The sequence below is a fragment of the Lithobates pipiens genome, unplaced genomic scaffold (assembly GCF_037356315.1).
Source record: "Lithobates pipiens isolate NorthernLeopardFrog02 unplaced genomic scaffold, aLitPip1_a1.2 Scaffold_18, whole genome shotgun sequence".
Lineage (NCBI taxonomy): Eukaryota > Metazoa > Chordata > Amphibia > Anura > Ranidae > Lithobates > Lithobates pipiens.
The window spans coordinates 150103110-150118613 of NW_027507758.1; positions in this window are offsets into that span (position 1 = coordinate 150103110).

Genomic DNA, 15504 nt, shown 5'->3' on the forward strand with positions numbered 1-15504 from the left:
TTTTGGGAGCCTAGCCGCGTACGGGGCCCCGAAAACCAAGAACCGCCTTCAGGTTTTCTAAGGGCGTAAATATTTGACTTCACTCCTCACTACCTATTACAGTTTTGAAGGCCATAAAATGCCAAGATGGCACAAAACCCCCACAAATGACCCCATTTTAGAAAGTAGACACCCCAAACTATTTGCTGAGAGGCATTTTGAGTCCATGGAATATTTTATATTTTGCCACAAGTTGCGGGAAAATTACAAACTTTAATTTTTTTATTTTTTTTTCACAAAGTTGTCACTAAATGATATATTGCTCACACATGCTATGGGCATATGTGAAATGCCACCCCAAAATAAATTCTGCTGCTTCTCCTGAGTACGGGGATACCACATATGTGGGACTTTTTGGGAGCCTAGCCGCGTACGGGGCCCCGAAAACCAAGAACCGCCTTCAGGTTTTCTAAGGGCGTAAATATTTGACTTCACTCCTCACTACCTATTACAGTTTTGAAGGCCATAAAATGCCAAGATGGCACAAAACCCCCACAAATGACCCCATTTTAGAAAGTAGACACCCCAAGCTATTTGCTGAGAGGCATGTTGAGTCCATGGAATATTTTATATTTTGCCACAAGTTGTGGGAAAATTACAATTTTTTTTTTTTTTTTTTCACAAAGTTGTCACTAAATGATATATTGCTCACGCATGCCATGGGCATATGTGAAATGACACCCCAAAATAAATTCTGCTGCTTCTCCTGAGTACGGGGATACCACATATGTGGGACTTTTTTGGAGCCTAGCCGCGTACGGGGCCCCGAAAACCAAGCACCGCCTTCAGGCTTTCTAAGGGCGTAAGGCCGCGTACACACGGGCGGACTGTTCGCCCAACTTTGTCCGCTGAACAGTGTTTGGGCGGACAGTCCGCTCGTGTGTGGGCTTTCAGCGGACAGTTTCAGCGGACAGTTTGACGAACAAGGTTTTACGGAATTTCCGAAAAACTGTCCGCTGAAACCTTGTTTCAGCGAACAGTCCGCCCGTGTGTAGGCTTGTTCGTCAAACTAAGTTCCGCGCATGCTCAGAAAGGATTTACACGCCGAAAGTTATAATGCAGTGTATAGGACGTCGTATTTTTCGTCCCGTCGTACGTGCCGTTCACGTCATCGCGCACGGTTTCAGCAAACTGTTCGTTCGTCGTGTGTGGCCATGTCCGTCCATGCTAATTTTGAGCGGACTGTTTGCCGAAACTGTTTGACGAACAAGGTTGGGCGAACAGTCCGCGCGTGTGTACGCGGCCTTACAGTTTTGAAGGCCATAAAATGCCAAGATGGCACAAACCCCCCCCCAAATGACCCCATTTTGGAAAGTAGACACCCCTAAATTTAGGGGTACACTAGTGAGACTAGGTAATAAATGGCGGGTGCCCTGAAACTATAAAAAAATAACTAACCAACCAGCGTCACCTGTAACAGTTATATGGTGATCACTGGTGAAAGGGTTAACTAGGGGGCAATCAGGGGGCTTTATGTGGTAGTATATGGGGGTCCCTGGCACTATAAAAAGCTGCGGCAAACCTAAATACCTACCTGCCTAACTAGCGTCACCTGTGACACTAATACAGCGATCAGAAAAACGATCGCTTATTAGGCTGGGTTCACACTGGAGCGATGCAGGAACGCCACGAATCCGCGGCGGGTTCCCGCATCACATGCCTCCCGGCGGCAGTTCACACTGCCCTATGTGAACTGCTGGGAGTGTCAGTGAAATGTTAATGACACCCCCAGATCAGTTCGCATATCGCAGTGTGATCTGCAAACTCGGATCGCATGGTGTGAACACCCATGCGATCCGATTCTGCTGCGGACCAAAAAAAGGGTCCCGTGCGAGTTTGCGGCGGGTGCGACACGAATTCAGCCATACTATCTGTATGGCTGAACTCGAATCGCACAGAGATCGGATGTGATTTGCACTGCAGTGCAGTGCGAATCACATCCGTTCTCATAAACCGCTGCAATGTGAACCCAGCCTTAGTGACACTGGCGACGGGGGGTGATCACGGGGTTAAACCTTTATTGGGGGGGCTAGGGGGGTACCTTAGAACTAAAGGGGGGTAACCCTAACTGCCCTAACAGTTATTACAATCACAAATGACACCCGCCGGGTGATCAGGGGGTTAAACCTTTATTAGGTAATAAATGGCGGGTGCCCTGAAACTATAAAAAAATAACTAACCAACCAGCGTCACCTGTAACAGTTATATGGTGATCACTGGTGAAAGGGTTAACTAGGGGGCAATCAGTGGGCTTTATGCGGTAGTATATGGGGGTCCCTGGCGCTATAAAAAGCTGCGGCGAACCTAAATACCTACCTGCCTAACTAGCGTCACCTGTGACACTAATACAGCGATCAGAAAAACGATCGCTTATTAGGCTGGGTTCACACTGGAGCGATGCGGGAACGCCACGAATCCGCGGCGGGTTCCCGCATCGCATGCCTCCCGGCGGCAGTTCACACTGCCCTATGCGAACTGCTGGGAGTGTCAGTGAAATGTTAATGACACCCCCAGATCAGTTTGCATATCGCAGTGCGATCTGCAAACTCGGATCGCATGGTGTGAACACCCATGTGATCCGATTCTGCTGCGGGCCAAAAAAAGGGTCCCGTGCGAATTTGCGGCGGGTGCGGCGGGTGCGATGCGAATTCAGCCATACTATCTGTATGGCTGAACTCGAATCGCACAGAGATCGGATGTGATTTGCACTGCAGTGCAGTGCGAATCACATCCGTTCTCATAAACCGCTGCAATGTGAACCCAGCCTTAGTGACACTGGCGACGGGGGGTGATCACGGGGTTAAACCTTTATTGGGGGGGCTAGGGGGGTACCTTAGAACTAAAGGGGGGTAACCCTAACTGCCCTAACAGTTATTACAATCACAAATGACACCCGCCGGGTGATCAGGGGGTTAAACCTTTATTAGGTAATAAATGGCGGGTGCCCTGAAACTATAAAAAAATAACTAACCAACCAGCGTCACCTGTAACAGTTATATGGTGATCACTGGTGAAAGGGTTAACTAGGGGGCAATCAGTGGGCTTTATGCGGTAGTATATGGGGGTCCCTGGCGCTATAAAAAGCTGCGGCGAACCTAAATACCTACCTGCCTAACTAGCGTCACCTGTGACACTAATACAGCGATCAGAAAAACGATCGCTTATTAGGCTGGGTTCACACTGGAGCGATGCGGGAACGCCACGAATCCGCGGCGGGTTCCCGCATCGCATGCCTCCCGGCGGCAGTTCACACTGCCCTATGCGAACTGCTGGGAGTGTCAGTGAAATGTTAATGACACCCCCAGATCAGTTTGCATATCGCAGTGCGATCTGCAAACTCGGATCGCATGGTGTGAACACCCATGTGATCCGATTCTGCTGCGGGCCAAAAAAAGGGTCCCGTGCGAATTTGCGGCGGGTGCGGCGGGTGCGATGCGAATTCAGCCATACTATCTGTATGGCTGAACTCGAATCGCACAGAGATCGGATGTGATTTGCACTGCAGTGCAGTGCGAATCACATCCGTTCTCATAAACCGCTGCAATGTGAACCCAGCCTTAGTGACACTGGCGACGGGGGGTGATCACGGGGTTAAACCTTTATTGGGGGGGCTAGGGGGGTACCTTAGAACTAAAGGGGGGTAACCCTAACTGCCCTAACAGTTATTACAATCACAAATGACACCCGCCGGGTGATCAGGGGGTTAAACCTTTATTAGGTAATAAATGGCGGGTGCCCTGAAACTATAAAAAAATAACTAACCAACCAGCGTCACCTGTAACAGTTATATGGTGATCACTGGTGAAAGGGTTAACTAGGGGGCAATCAGTGGGCTTTATGCGGTAGTATATGGGGGTCCCTGGCGCTATAAAAAGCTGCGGCGAACCTAAATACCTACCTGCCTAACTAGCGTCACCTGTGACACTAATACAGCGATCAGAAAAACGATCGCTTATTAGGCTGGGTTCACACTGGAGCGATGCGGGAACGCCACGAATCCGCGGCGGGTTCCCGCATCGCATGCCTCCCGGCGGCAGTTCACACTGCCCTATGCGAACTGCTGGGAGTGTCAGTGAAATGTTAATGACACCCCCAGATCAGTTTGCATATCGCAGTGCGATCTGCAAACTCGGATCGCATGGTGTGAACACCCATGTGATCCGATTCTGCTGCGGGCCAAAAAAAGGGTCCCGTGCGAATTTGCGGCGGGTGCGGCGGGTGCGATGCGAATTCAGCCATACTATCTGTATGGCTGAACTCGAATCGCACAGAGATCGGATGTGATTTGCACTGCAGTGCAGTGCGAATCACATCCGTTCTCATAAACCGCTGCAATGTGAACCCAGCCTTAGTGACACTGGCGACGGGGGGTGATCACGGGGTTAAACCTTTATTGGGGGGGCTAGGGGGGTACCTTAGAACTAAAGGGGGGTAACCCTAACTGCCCTAACAGTTATTACAATCACAAATGACACCCGCCGGGTGATCAGGGGGTTAAACCTTTATTAGGTAATAAATGGCGGGTGCCCTGAAACTATAAAAAAATAACTAACCAACCAGCGTCACCTGTAACAGTTATATGGTGATCACTGGTGAAAGGGTTAACTAGGGGGCAATCAGTGGGCTTTATGCGGTAGTATATGGGGGTCCCTGGCGCTATAAAAAGCTGCGGCGAACCTAAATACCTACCTGCCTAACTAGCGTCACCTGTGACACTAATACAGCGATCAGAAAAACGATCGCTTATTAGGCTGGGTTCACACTGGAGCGATGCGGGAACGCCACGAATCCGCGGCGGGTTCCCGCATCGCATGCCTCCCGGCGGCAGTTCACACTGCCCTATGCGAACTGCTGGGAGTGTCAGTGAAATGTTAATGACACCCCCAGATCAGTTTGCATATCGCAGTGCGATCTGCAAACTCGGATCGCATGGTGTGAACACCCATGTGATCCGATTCTGCTGCGGGCCAAAAAAAGGGTCCCGTGCGAATTTGCGGCGGGTGCGGCGGGTGCGATGCGAATTCAGCCATACTATCTGTATGGCTGAACTCGAATCGCACAGAGATCGGATGTGATTTGCACTGCAGTGCGGTGCGAATCACATTCGTTCTCATAAACCGCTGCAATGTGAACCCAGCCTTAGTGACACTGGCGACGGGGGGGGATCACGGGGTTAAACCTTTATTGGGGGGGTTAGGGGGGTACATTAGAACTAAAGGGGGCTAACCCTAACTGCCCTAACAGTTATTACAGTCACAAATTACACCAATGCAAAAAAAAAAAAAAATAATGACATTGGTGTCACTGTGACTTGGGGGCAGGGGTAATTGGGGGGGTGATCGGGGGGGTGTGAGTGTGCCTGGCATGTTCTACTGTGTAGTGTCGTGTTGGTGCAACTCACCGATCCTCTCTCCTCGGTGTCGGAACGAAAAATACCGACACGGAGGAGAGATTACATCACTTCCTCTCCTGTGTTTACATTACAGGAGAGGAAGTGATGTCACGGAGGATTTTCATTCGTCGGGAGGGTTCGCGAGGGGGTGGCCATGAATGAATGGCCGTCCCCTCATCCGGGATCGCTCCCGAACGAATACCGACCGCCGCAGGCACCGGGCGGGGGCCCGATCGGGCCCCCGACCCGCGGGAAGGCAAGGACGTACATGTAAGCCCTTATGCCTGCCCGTGCCATTCTGTCGACGTACATCGTCGTGCGGCGGTCGGGAAGTGGTTAAGGAACTTCTGAGATTGCAAAATGTATCTCGTTCCCTTCGTTCAACACAATAAAATTTTCTCCAAATTCCAAAAACCAGATTAAAGAAAATGGGAGATAGGGCCTTTTGTGCTGCTGCCCCACATTTGTGGAATGCTCTGCCTGATAGTCTGGGGGTATTTCAATCAACTGAAAGTTTTAAAAAAGGATTAAAGACATTTCTTTTTAACAATTTTTAAAAAAAATGTATGTTAGTTGTATGTTTTGATTGTAACCATGTAGCACTTTGAGATCATTTGATGGAAAGTGCGTTATAAATAAAATGTATTATTATTATTATTAAAGTACAGGTGGCCACACCCCCACTACACTAGACACTCCCAGTCCCAAATCACAACAACCAGGCCTGAAATGAAACACAGGCCTGGCTAAATTTACCTGCACTTGGGCTCTGAGCTAGAAAAATACTACTTTAGCACCTACCTTTAGTTAGAGGGTGCTACACATGTACTAAACATGGATAAAAGAGTCACAAATGGACCAGGCAGTAAAATCATGATAGGTGTTTTAATCCCTCTCCATGTGAGTTTCATGATGGATTGATTGATGTAAGTATGGAGTGAATGGTGTGTGATTGTGTGTGCTAAGGCGTAAGTACTATAAAAGACAGAATGTGTTGATATCTACAGTGGCACTGTCTTGTATGAATGGTGCAAATGGTGTATGAATGTCCAGTAACATCAGCTCAAGCCTTTGTGTGGTGTTACTGTTCAGGTTGACTGACCGCGTGTTAATTCAACCAATTACAGCAGCTGTGATCCATATAGTATACTTGACATGGGTGACTGGTCTTTGTAAAAATGGTTTAATTTTTCATTCAACTTTTCATTATTTTATTTGACGATTATTATCTCTTAAAATAATAGATACAACATTTAAAATGGTATATAAAACAACAAAATATACAAGTAGGCACTTGGTACCCACTTTTAATGCAGAGAGGACAAGGTGGAGCTGTAAGAGGAAAAGGTGGGGCCTAAAGAGGAAGGGGTGTGGTTTACAGATAGGATAGTGATAGATAGTGGCCTTGATAGGAAGGATGGGTCGTATTTAAAATAGGGGGTGCATGAGTTTAGTTAGGCCTAGTGCAGCATCAAACCTAAATACACCACTGGGTGGCGGGGAACAGATGTACCTAGGTAAGTATGATTCTTAAAAAAAATAAAAATCTTGAGCTTCTTTTTTAAGTCTAAATTTATTAACACAGAAGGTAAAGGAAACCGTTTTTTGTTTTTTTTTATATTTTATACTTATAAAAAAAAATCCACAGTAGTTTAAATTAAATAGCATGATTAAAATAAATCTGTCTGTCTCAAAAAATATATATATAATTGATTTAGGTATGCTATTGCATGACTGAGTAATTGTGAGTCAATCTCGCACAGCACTGCAACCTGAAAAATGGCCTAGAATGAAAGAGGGTGTAGCATTGTACTATTGGCTGGTTAAAGCATATTTACAGTAAATACAAAGCATTTTTTGTTTTGTTTTTTCATTTTGAATATCATAGGGAGGTATAAAGCCCTTGTTAGTTTATTTTTTTGTATTTTGTAATCCGGTGGCCTAATCAGGAGATTTGCCTTTATTTCCTGTCCTGCAGACTCAATGGGAAGTAAGAAGATATTTTTCCAAGTGTTCTCTCAGACACCCTGTCACAAAAGGCTTTTCAATGGCAGCACCCTCTTTACTCATATCCATTATTGATATGTTATTTATGACCCCCCCCCCCCAGTGCCATCACAAGTTAATATTATCTAGCACTGACCTGTTAAGATGCCATTATTAGATTATTAGAGTTCAGGAATTCCTTTTCCAGTAGGTAGGTGCTATGCGCTTCAATCTTGCAGGGAAAAAAAAGCATAAGAACACCACCATTTTGGCTAAATAGGCAGACACAATTTGCGTCCTCTAGTTTCTGGGCTTGCCTACATGTAGCCACCCTGCCCTAAGCAGGAGTATTTATTTGTTTCTATTTAAATTTAGTGTTGCCAAGCTGGAGTCAGCTTAGTTGACAATCCACCCACCGAAACACCCTCCCCCCAGTCGGTCGGGTCACGGACAGCTGGGTCACGGGGGTCATGGGAGGCACCCCCATGCTGGTCAGTGAGTCAGTCGGGTCCCTGCACTTACCCCTTTTTAAAGGTAGCATGGCGGGAGGCGGTGGCTTCTCTCAGGGCTGCAGGCTGCTCAGTTGCCCTGTATGCGTCTTCTCCCTCCTCTCCTCCATGTGCCTTGTGTCTCTTGCCGGCCAATCCAATCTAAACTCCTTTCGGCCAATCGGGTGACGGGTCCTGATTCCTGATTGGCCAGGAGGAGATTTTGTGTTACAATATGGAATATTAATTCGCTATTATAACACAACTGGGTGGGCTCGGAGCGCACTGCCCCCCGAGACCACCCTTTTTTGAAGCATATTAGAGCCTCTGGCTCTAATCACGTGCTTAAAAAAAAATCCCCATTGGAATCCATGGTCTGGGACCCCTGTATGTAGACCAGGGGGATGGATGCATGGATGGGGGGGGGGGGCAGCACCCATGCACACCTAGTGGACAGGCAGCCACTGGTTGAATTAAAGTGGTTGTAAACTCTCCCCCACAACTTTGTCCCATGTAAATCAGCATAAAAAACCCTAATGAACACTGCTTGTAGATATCTCCTTACTTGCTTAATATTATTGTAATCATTTTTGTTCTTTAGAATGACGTCACTGAGCATGCCCAGATCTCCCCTGATTTACGGCACACTCTCTATGTGTAGAAACAGAACAAAACTCTGGATAGCCGCACTCCGGATTGTGTAAAAATTAGATGCCTTTATTTCTTCAAAATGCAAGTGCAAAACTTCATTGAACAAAACGTCACAGCAAAAAGGGAACAAAAAAGGATTTTTGAATAAAATAGCTAACGCGTTTCACGCTACAAACAGCGCTTACTCATAGCTAGCTTATGTTCTGAATAACAAACAAATATATACTGTTCATGTATAAGCACACCACAGTGAAATCAGAGGTAAAACCATGACAGCTGATAAGGCTATCATCATAGATTCTCCACACATGCATTCCACACCCAGTTGTTGGTTGGTGAAAATAACTGGGAAAGGAAAAAAGGGGAAAGAAAGGTGAACATGTCTGTGTGTTGAAACGTGATTAGATGAAAAGTATAAATATGTAAAAAATATATATATATACATATAGAGGTGAAAATAACAAAGTGTGAAAATAAAAAGAAAAATGTATATATGTATATAGGCGTGTATAAATGTGTGTATATAAATATATTGGTGTAAAGGTGATAATAATACATATAATTGTGCACTAGTGCAGAGTAGCCTTTTAATGCATAGATAAAGAATATGAATAAATGTCATAAGATTCAAAGTAAAACAGTATTGAATGTTTATATGTATGTAAATAAACTCAAATATTTAGAGAATGAACTGTGTTATAACAGTGACAGGGATGAACCTGCACTAAATAAAATCACATCAGATCGATGGCCATATTTATGTGAACTGTTGGTGAAAAAAGAAAAGAATAATAATGAAAGAACCAATATGAAACCATACAATTGATGGACTTATTTCGATGACAAGTAGTATGCATGCATGGAAAATCCAAGATTCAGAAGCAGATCACAATTGCCAAATATTTCTAAAGTTGTACATACACCAACCAATCTCGTGTTTTTATCGATGTGTAAATTAATGTAAATACACCAATCAATGCATAAAATAAAGTATGTACCTGCAACTACCACTATAAAAAGACACAAATATACAAATATAACATGTAAAATAGTTGAATAAAAACAGAAACAAAAAAGAAAAACAAAAAACCTTTTAGAACCCTCACGGACACTAGAATAAGCCTAGACGCCTCAATCAAGTGCCTAAAACAGTAAATGCACCCAAATCAGGCGTATGCTTTAGGCAATCAACCATCTACTTGAATATTCCATAGATATTACGATTAATGGGCAAGAAAAGGAACAAACATTTTAACCCCTTCCTTCCTAAACTATAATTGACTCATGTTATTCACACGGGTCGCCCATATAAAAACACCAATACAGCGACGTGCAGAAATGTCTGTAATACAATAAATGCAACTAGTGTACAGACACCAACTGTTCTACATAGAATAGTGATATATAGTGTGTAATCGCAGTGTATATAAAGTCACTTAGACATTTTTATATAGGTTGTGTAATATGAAAAGGAAATATCTCACTATAATGCTGTGAAACATCTCCTTTTCTTTGAAGACCAATGACCTGAGTGAATAGTATAAGAGAGTCTATGATGGAATAGAGGCAAGGATGCAATGGCTATAACGGGTGATTGAACATGATCAATTCCGCATAAGATAAAATGATGATATATATAACCACAATATGTATAAACTCATGTGAACACGGTTTGTGGACTATATATATGCAGAAGGGATCACGCTACAATGCTGTGAGATCTCTTGATTTCTATTCCTTATTTTTATTATTATTTATTTATTAACCTAATGTAAATGACACCTCTCTAGATTATGTAAAGTGAAAAAATATATAAAGATTTACTTGTTAAAAGACTATAGTCGCGGAAAAAGAATATTTCCAGATCTGTACAATGGTTAAATGTGAAATGTGCTGTATATAAACCGCATCAATAAATTGCATAAACCGCAAAGTGTGTAATGCGGTATATACAAAATCCCCAATATCTGGGTTATATCAGTAAACCACATACATGTAAAATAGTGAGTGTGTCCCATGTCTATGAGACTATACCCATGTAATATATACTGTATCTGAAAATATCTATATATGGGTGACATTCACAAACTAGACAAACCCCCCTCTATAATCTTAGTAAATATGGGGAAGAAATGTCAATTACCACCCACTTGGTGTGTCTGACTAGCGCACACATGTATAATTTTAGACATTCACATGGATGTTATCATTTTGATCCCATGTGACAAGCTTGTAGAAGGTGTTATTGTGAATAAACCTATGACTATTATAACGTTAGATTTTGGGATGGCTGAAAAAGCTGATGGAAAATAAGAAACAGAACTGGAACACTAGTATATCATAAAAGGTAACATTAAATTGGGGTATAATCACATGAATTCAGGACCACCACACTGCCTCACTTATCCGCATTCTTGATAACTATGTTTATATCTGTTGACAATGATTTGAAAGCGTTTTTTTCAGCATTTGTTAAATTGTCAAGAAATGTTTTTTTATGACAAGTGCGAGCAAGGCGGGTCAAGTCTCTCTCCACCATTTTTTGGAATAAATCCAGATCCTTGCCCCTTGACTCGATAGGGTAAAAATTGGATCTAGTCTTAAATGACATTTTTAGGGAAACATCGATAGGGTCAAGGGGGAAGGAATCCGATTCCATAGCAAGATCCTGTAAATCTAATAATGCACAAGTATCACAAAACTTGACAGGTGAAGGAAGATCAGGAGACTCACCCCGCTCGCAGGTGTCAAAGGAAACCTCAGCTTCAATGTCTGTGGGAGAAATGTCCAAGAAATGTTTCTTGAGTGTTAAAGCTCGTGAAAACCTATTAACATCTAAAATAGTTCCAAACAAATCAAAGTGTCTATTGGGGCAAAAACCAAGTCCTCTTGATAATAAATGTGCTTATGTGCTTATCTTTCTGTTATCAATACTTCCTACGGCACAACGCTGAACTCCCAGGAGGCTGCATAATCACTCAGAGCTTCCTCCTACACACCATGTGACCATGTGACATCACATGCAGTGTAAACCTGGCCATTACTACAGTCTTATCAGCTGAAGCTGATAAGACTGACAAAGGCAAACATTAGACAATAGGCACAAGTAAATACTATGAAAAAAAACAAGTCAACTATGAACAGGGAAGCAGGGTTGCCATAGAAATGTTGGATTGAGAAGGAGGCTTGGTTAACAGTACAGGAAGTGCTCAATGTAAGGGTGGAAATACACTTCACTGTGGACTCAGAAAACAATAATATATATTTAATATGCAATTTGGGCTTGATTACACTGGCTATAGTTTGATAATTACTTATTATAATGGACTAAATGAAAAGAAGCATTAGCGTGGGAGAGTTTACTTCCTCTTTAAGAGTTCAGCTTCTTTGGATGTCTCTTGGGCCCTGATTACTGTGTCTGTCCTTCTGTTGCTAGTAAGTGGCACTGCTACCTCTGGCAGTAGTAGTTCAGGTTGAATGTTAATTTTCATACAGAATAGAGTGAATCAGTAAAAAATCACATTAGTCTTCATTCACACAGATGGCCAGAGGCACATAGCTTTCTGAACTTTGTCCTAGGGCTGCACATAAGCTGGCCTAGTAATTGCAGAAACACTGACCCTTGATGCACTGGCTGCATCCAGGTTCGGTTGGAGGTATGTAACCATGCTCCATTTGCATGTTACTTTACTAAAAATGTGTCCGAATTTCAATTTGGAACGGAAAGAGCTGCACATGTCTAAACACTAAACTGAATTCAGACTATAGAAAAGGAAGGAGTGGCGAGGAATCACTGCTAGGGCAATTCTAGAGACAGTGTCATTTGCGTGGTTAAAGCCTATCTTTAACCACTTAATAACCGCCCTATAGCCGAATGACGGCTTCAGGGCGGTTTCTTAACTGTGGGAGGCCGTCATATGACGTCCTCCCAGAATTCCGCTCTCGCGCGCCCCCTGGGGCGCGCACTCGAGAGCATCCGTGACCGCCGGGTCCACAGGACCCGGCGCATCACGGTAAACGGCCGCTCAGCGCGGCCGTTTACCATGTGATCGCTCCGTCAAATGACGGAGTGATCACTTGTAAACAAACCGGCGTCATGTTATGACGCCGGTTCCTCCCTCCCCCTCTCTGTACCGATTGGAACAGCGGAGGGGGAAGAGATCGGTGTCAGCAGCGATGTGGGCTGCATCTGCAGTGCCCACATCGCTGCTCACTGAAAATTAACCCCTCAATTCCCTGCAAATACTCTGCAATACCCTGCCATTACTCTGCAATACCCTGCAATACCCTGCAATACTCTGCATTACTCTGCATTACTCTGCATTACTCTGCAATACCCTGCAATACCCTGCAATACTCTGCATTACACTGCAATACTCTGCATTACCCTGCCATTACTCTGCAATACCCTGCCATTACTCTGCATTACTCTGCATTACTCTGCATTACCCTGCATTACTCTGCAATACCCTGCAATACCCTGCAATACCCTGCAATACTCTGCAATACCCTGCAATACCCTGCAATACTCTGCAATACCCTGCAATACTCTGCAATACCCTGCAATACTCTGCAATACTCTGCATTACCCTGCAATACTCTGCAATACCCTGCAACGCTCTGCAACACCCTCCAATACCCTGCAACACTCTGCAATGCTCTGCAACACTCTGCAATGCTCTGCAACACCCACCAATACCCTGCAACACTCTGCAATGCTCTGCAACACCCGCCAATACCGTGCAACACTCTGCAATGCTCTGCAACACCCTCCAATATCCTGCAATGCTCTGCAACGCAATACTCTGCAACGCCATACTCTGAGATACCCAGCCATACTCTGATATACCCAGCCATAGTCGGTGATACCCTGCAATACCCAGCCATAGACACCCCCCCCCCCTCCCGCCGCCCTCCGGTGCTTCTACCGACTCGCCAATACTATCAAATCCAGAACCTTTTTTTTTTTTTTTTTTTTTTTTTCAGGCTTCCCAGCTTAGAGGTGAGATGCGGGGTCTTATTGACCCCACATCTCACTGTAAAGAGGACCTGTCATGCCATATTCCTATTACAAGGGATGTTTACATTCCTTGTAATAGGAATAAAAGTGATCAAAAAATTTATTTTTGGGGAAAAAAATGTCAAACTAAAATAAATAAAGTAAAATGAACAATAACATTTTTTTTTTTTTTTTTTTAAAGCGCCCCTGTCCCCATGTGCTCGCATGCAGAAGCGAACGCATACGTAAGTCCCGCCCACATATGAAAACGGTGTTCAAACCACACATGTGAGGTATCGCTGCGTACGTTGGAGCGAGAGCAATAATTCTAGCCCTAGACCTCCTCTGTAACTCAAACCCAATAACCAGTAAAAAAAAAATTAAATCGTCGCCTATGGGGATTTTTAAGTAGCGACGTTTGGCGCCATTCCACGAGCCTGTGCAATTTTGAAGAGTGACATGTTAGGTATCAATTTACTCGGTGTAACTTCATCTTTCACATTATGCAAAAATTGGGCTAACTTTACTGTGTTTTTTTTTTTAAGCACAAAACTGTTTTTTTTCCAAAAAAAAGCATTCGAAAAATTGCTGCGCAAATACCGTGCGAGATAAAAAGTTGCAACGACCACCATTGTATTCTCCAGGGTGTTTGCTAAAAAAACATATATAATGTTTTGGGATTCGATGTAATTTTCTAGCAAATAAATGATGATTTTTACATGTAGGAGAGAAATGTCAGAATTGTCCTGGGTGCTCCAGAACGCCTGATGGCGCTCCCTGCATGTTGGGCCTCTGTATGTGGCCGCACTGTGTAAAAGTCTCACACATGTGGTATCGCCGTACACGGGAGTAATAGCAGAATGTGTTTTGGGGTGTAATTTGTGGTATGCATATGCTGTGTGAGAAATAAACTGATAATATGACAATTTTGTGAAAAAAAAAAAAAAAAAAGTAAAAAAAATCTTGATTTTGCAAAGAATTGTGGGAAAAAATGACAACTTCAAAAAACTCATCATGCCTCTTACTAAATACCTTGGAATGTCTTCTTTCCAAAAAGGGGTCATCTGGGGGGTATTTGTACTTTTCTGGCATGTTAGGGTCTCAAGAATTGAAATAGGCCGTCAGTACTTCAGGTGTGATCAATTTTCAGATATTGGCACCACAGCTTGTGGACTCTATAACTTTCACAAAGACCAAATAATATCCACCAATTTGTACTTATTTTTACCAAAGATATGTAGTGGTATAAATTTTGGCCAAAATTTATGAAGAAAAAATTACTAATCTGCTAAATTTTATAACAGAAATGAAGAAAAATTCATTTTTTTACAGAATTTTCTGTATTTTTTCTTTTATAGCACAAAAAATAAAAAACCCAGCGGTGATTAAATACCACCAAAAGAAAGCTCCATTTGTGTGAAAAAAAGGACAAAAATTTCATATAGGTCCAGTGTTGCATGACTGAGTAATTGTCATTCAAAATGTGAGAGCACCGAAAGCTGAAAATTGGTCTGGTTATTAAGGGTGTTTAAGTGCCCAGTGGTCAAGTGGTTAAGTAATCCAATTCTGTGTATTATTTTGGGAAATGTAAATTTGAACAAAAAAATGGCCAAAACTGTCAATTACTAGAATTTTCAGTAGGAGAGTTCAGAAATGGTGGCCTCCCTCTCTCTCATACAACAGTTTTCTTAAACTCTTTTTCTTTTTTTTATTCCTATAAATTCCTTCTAATTGCATCTGTTATATGACACCTACCATATAAACTGCATATTGCTGTCAGTCAGGAATACCACAAATCTAAATAAGCACACAGTGCTAGAGGATTCCAAAATTATACATCATATTTAAATAATGTTCTTGGACATAAATAGAACAAGTGCAATCCTAGAACAATTGTGCTGAATAAACACCTTGGTTTCTATCTATAGAGAATACATTTATTGCCTCAT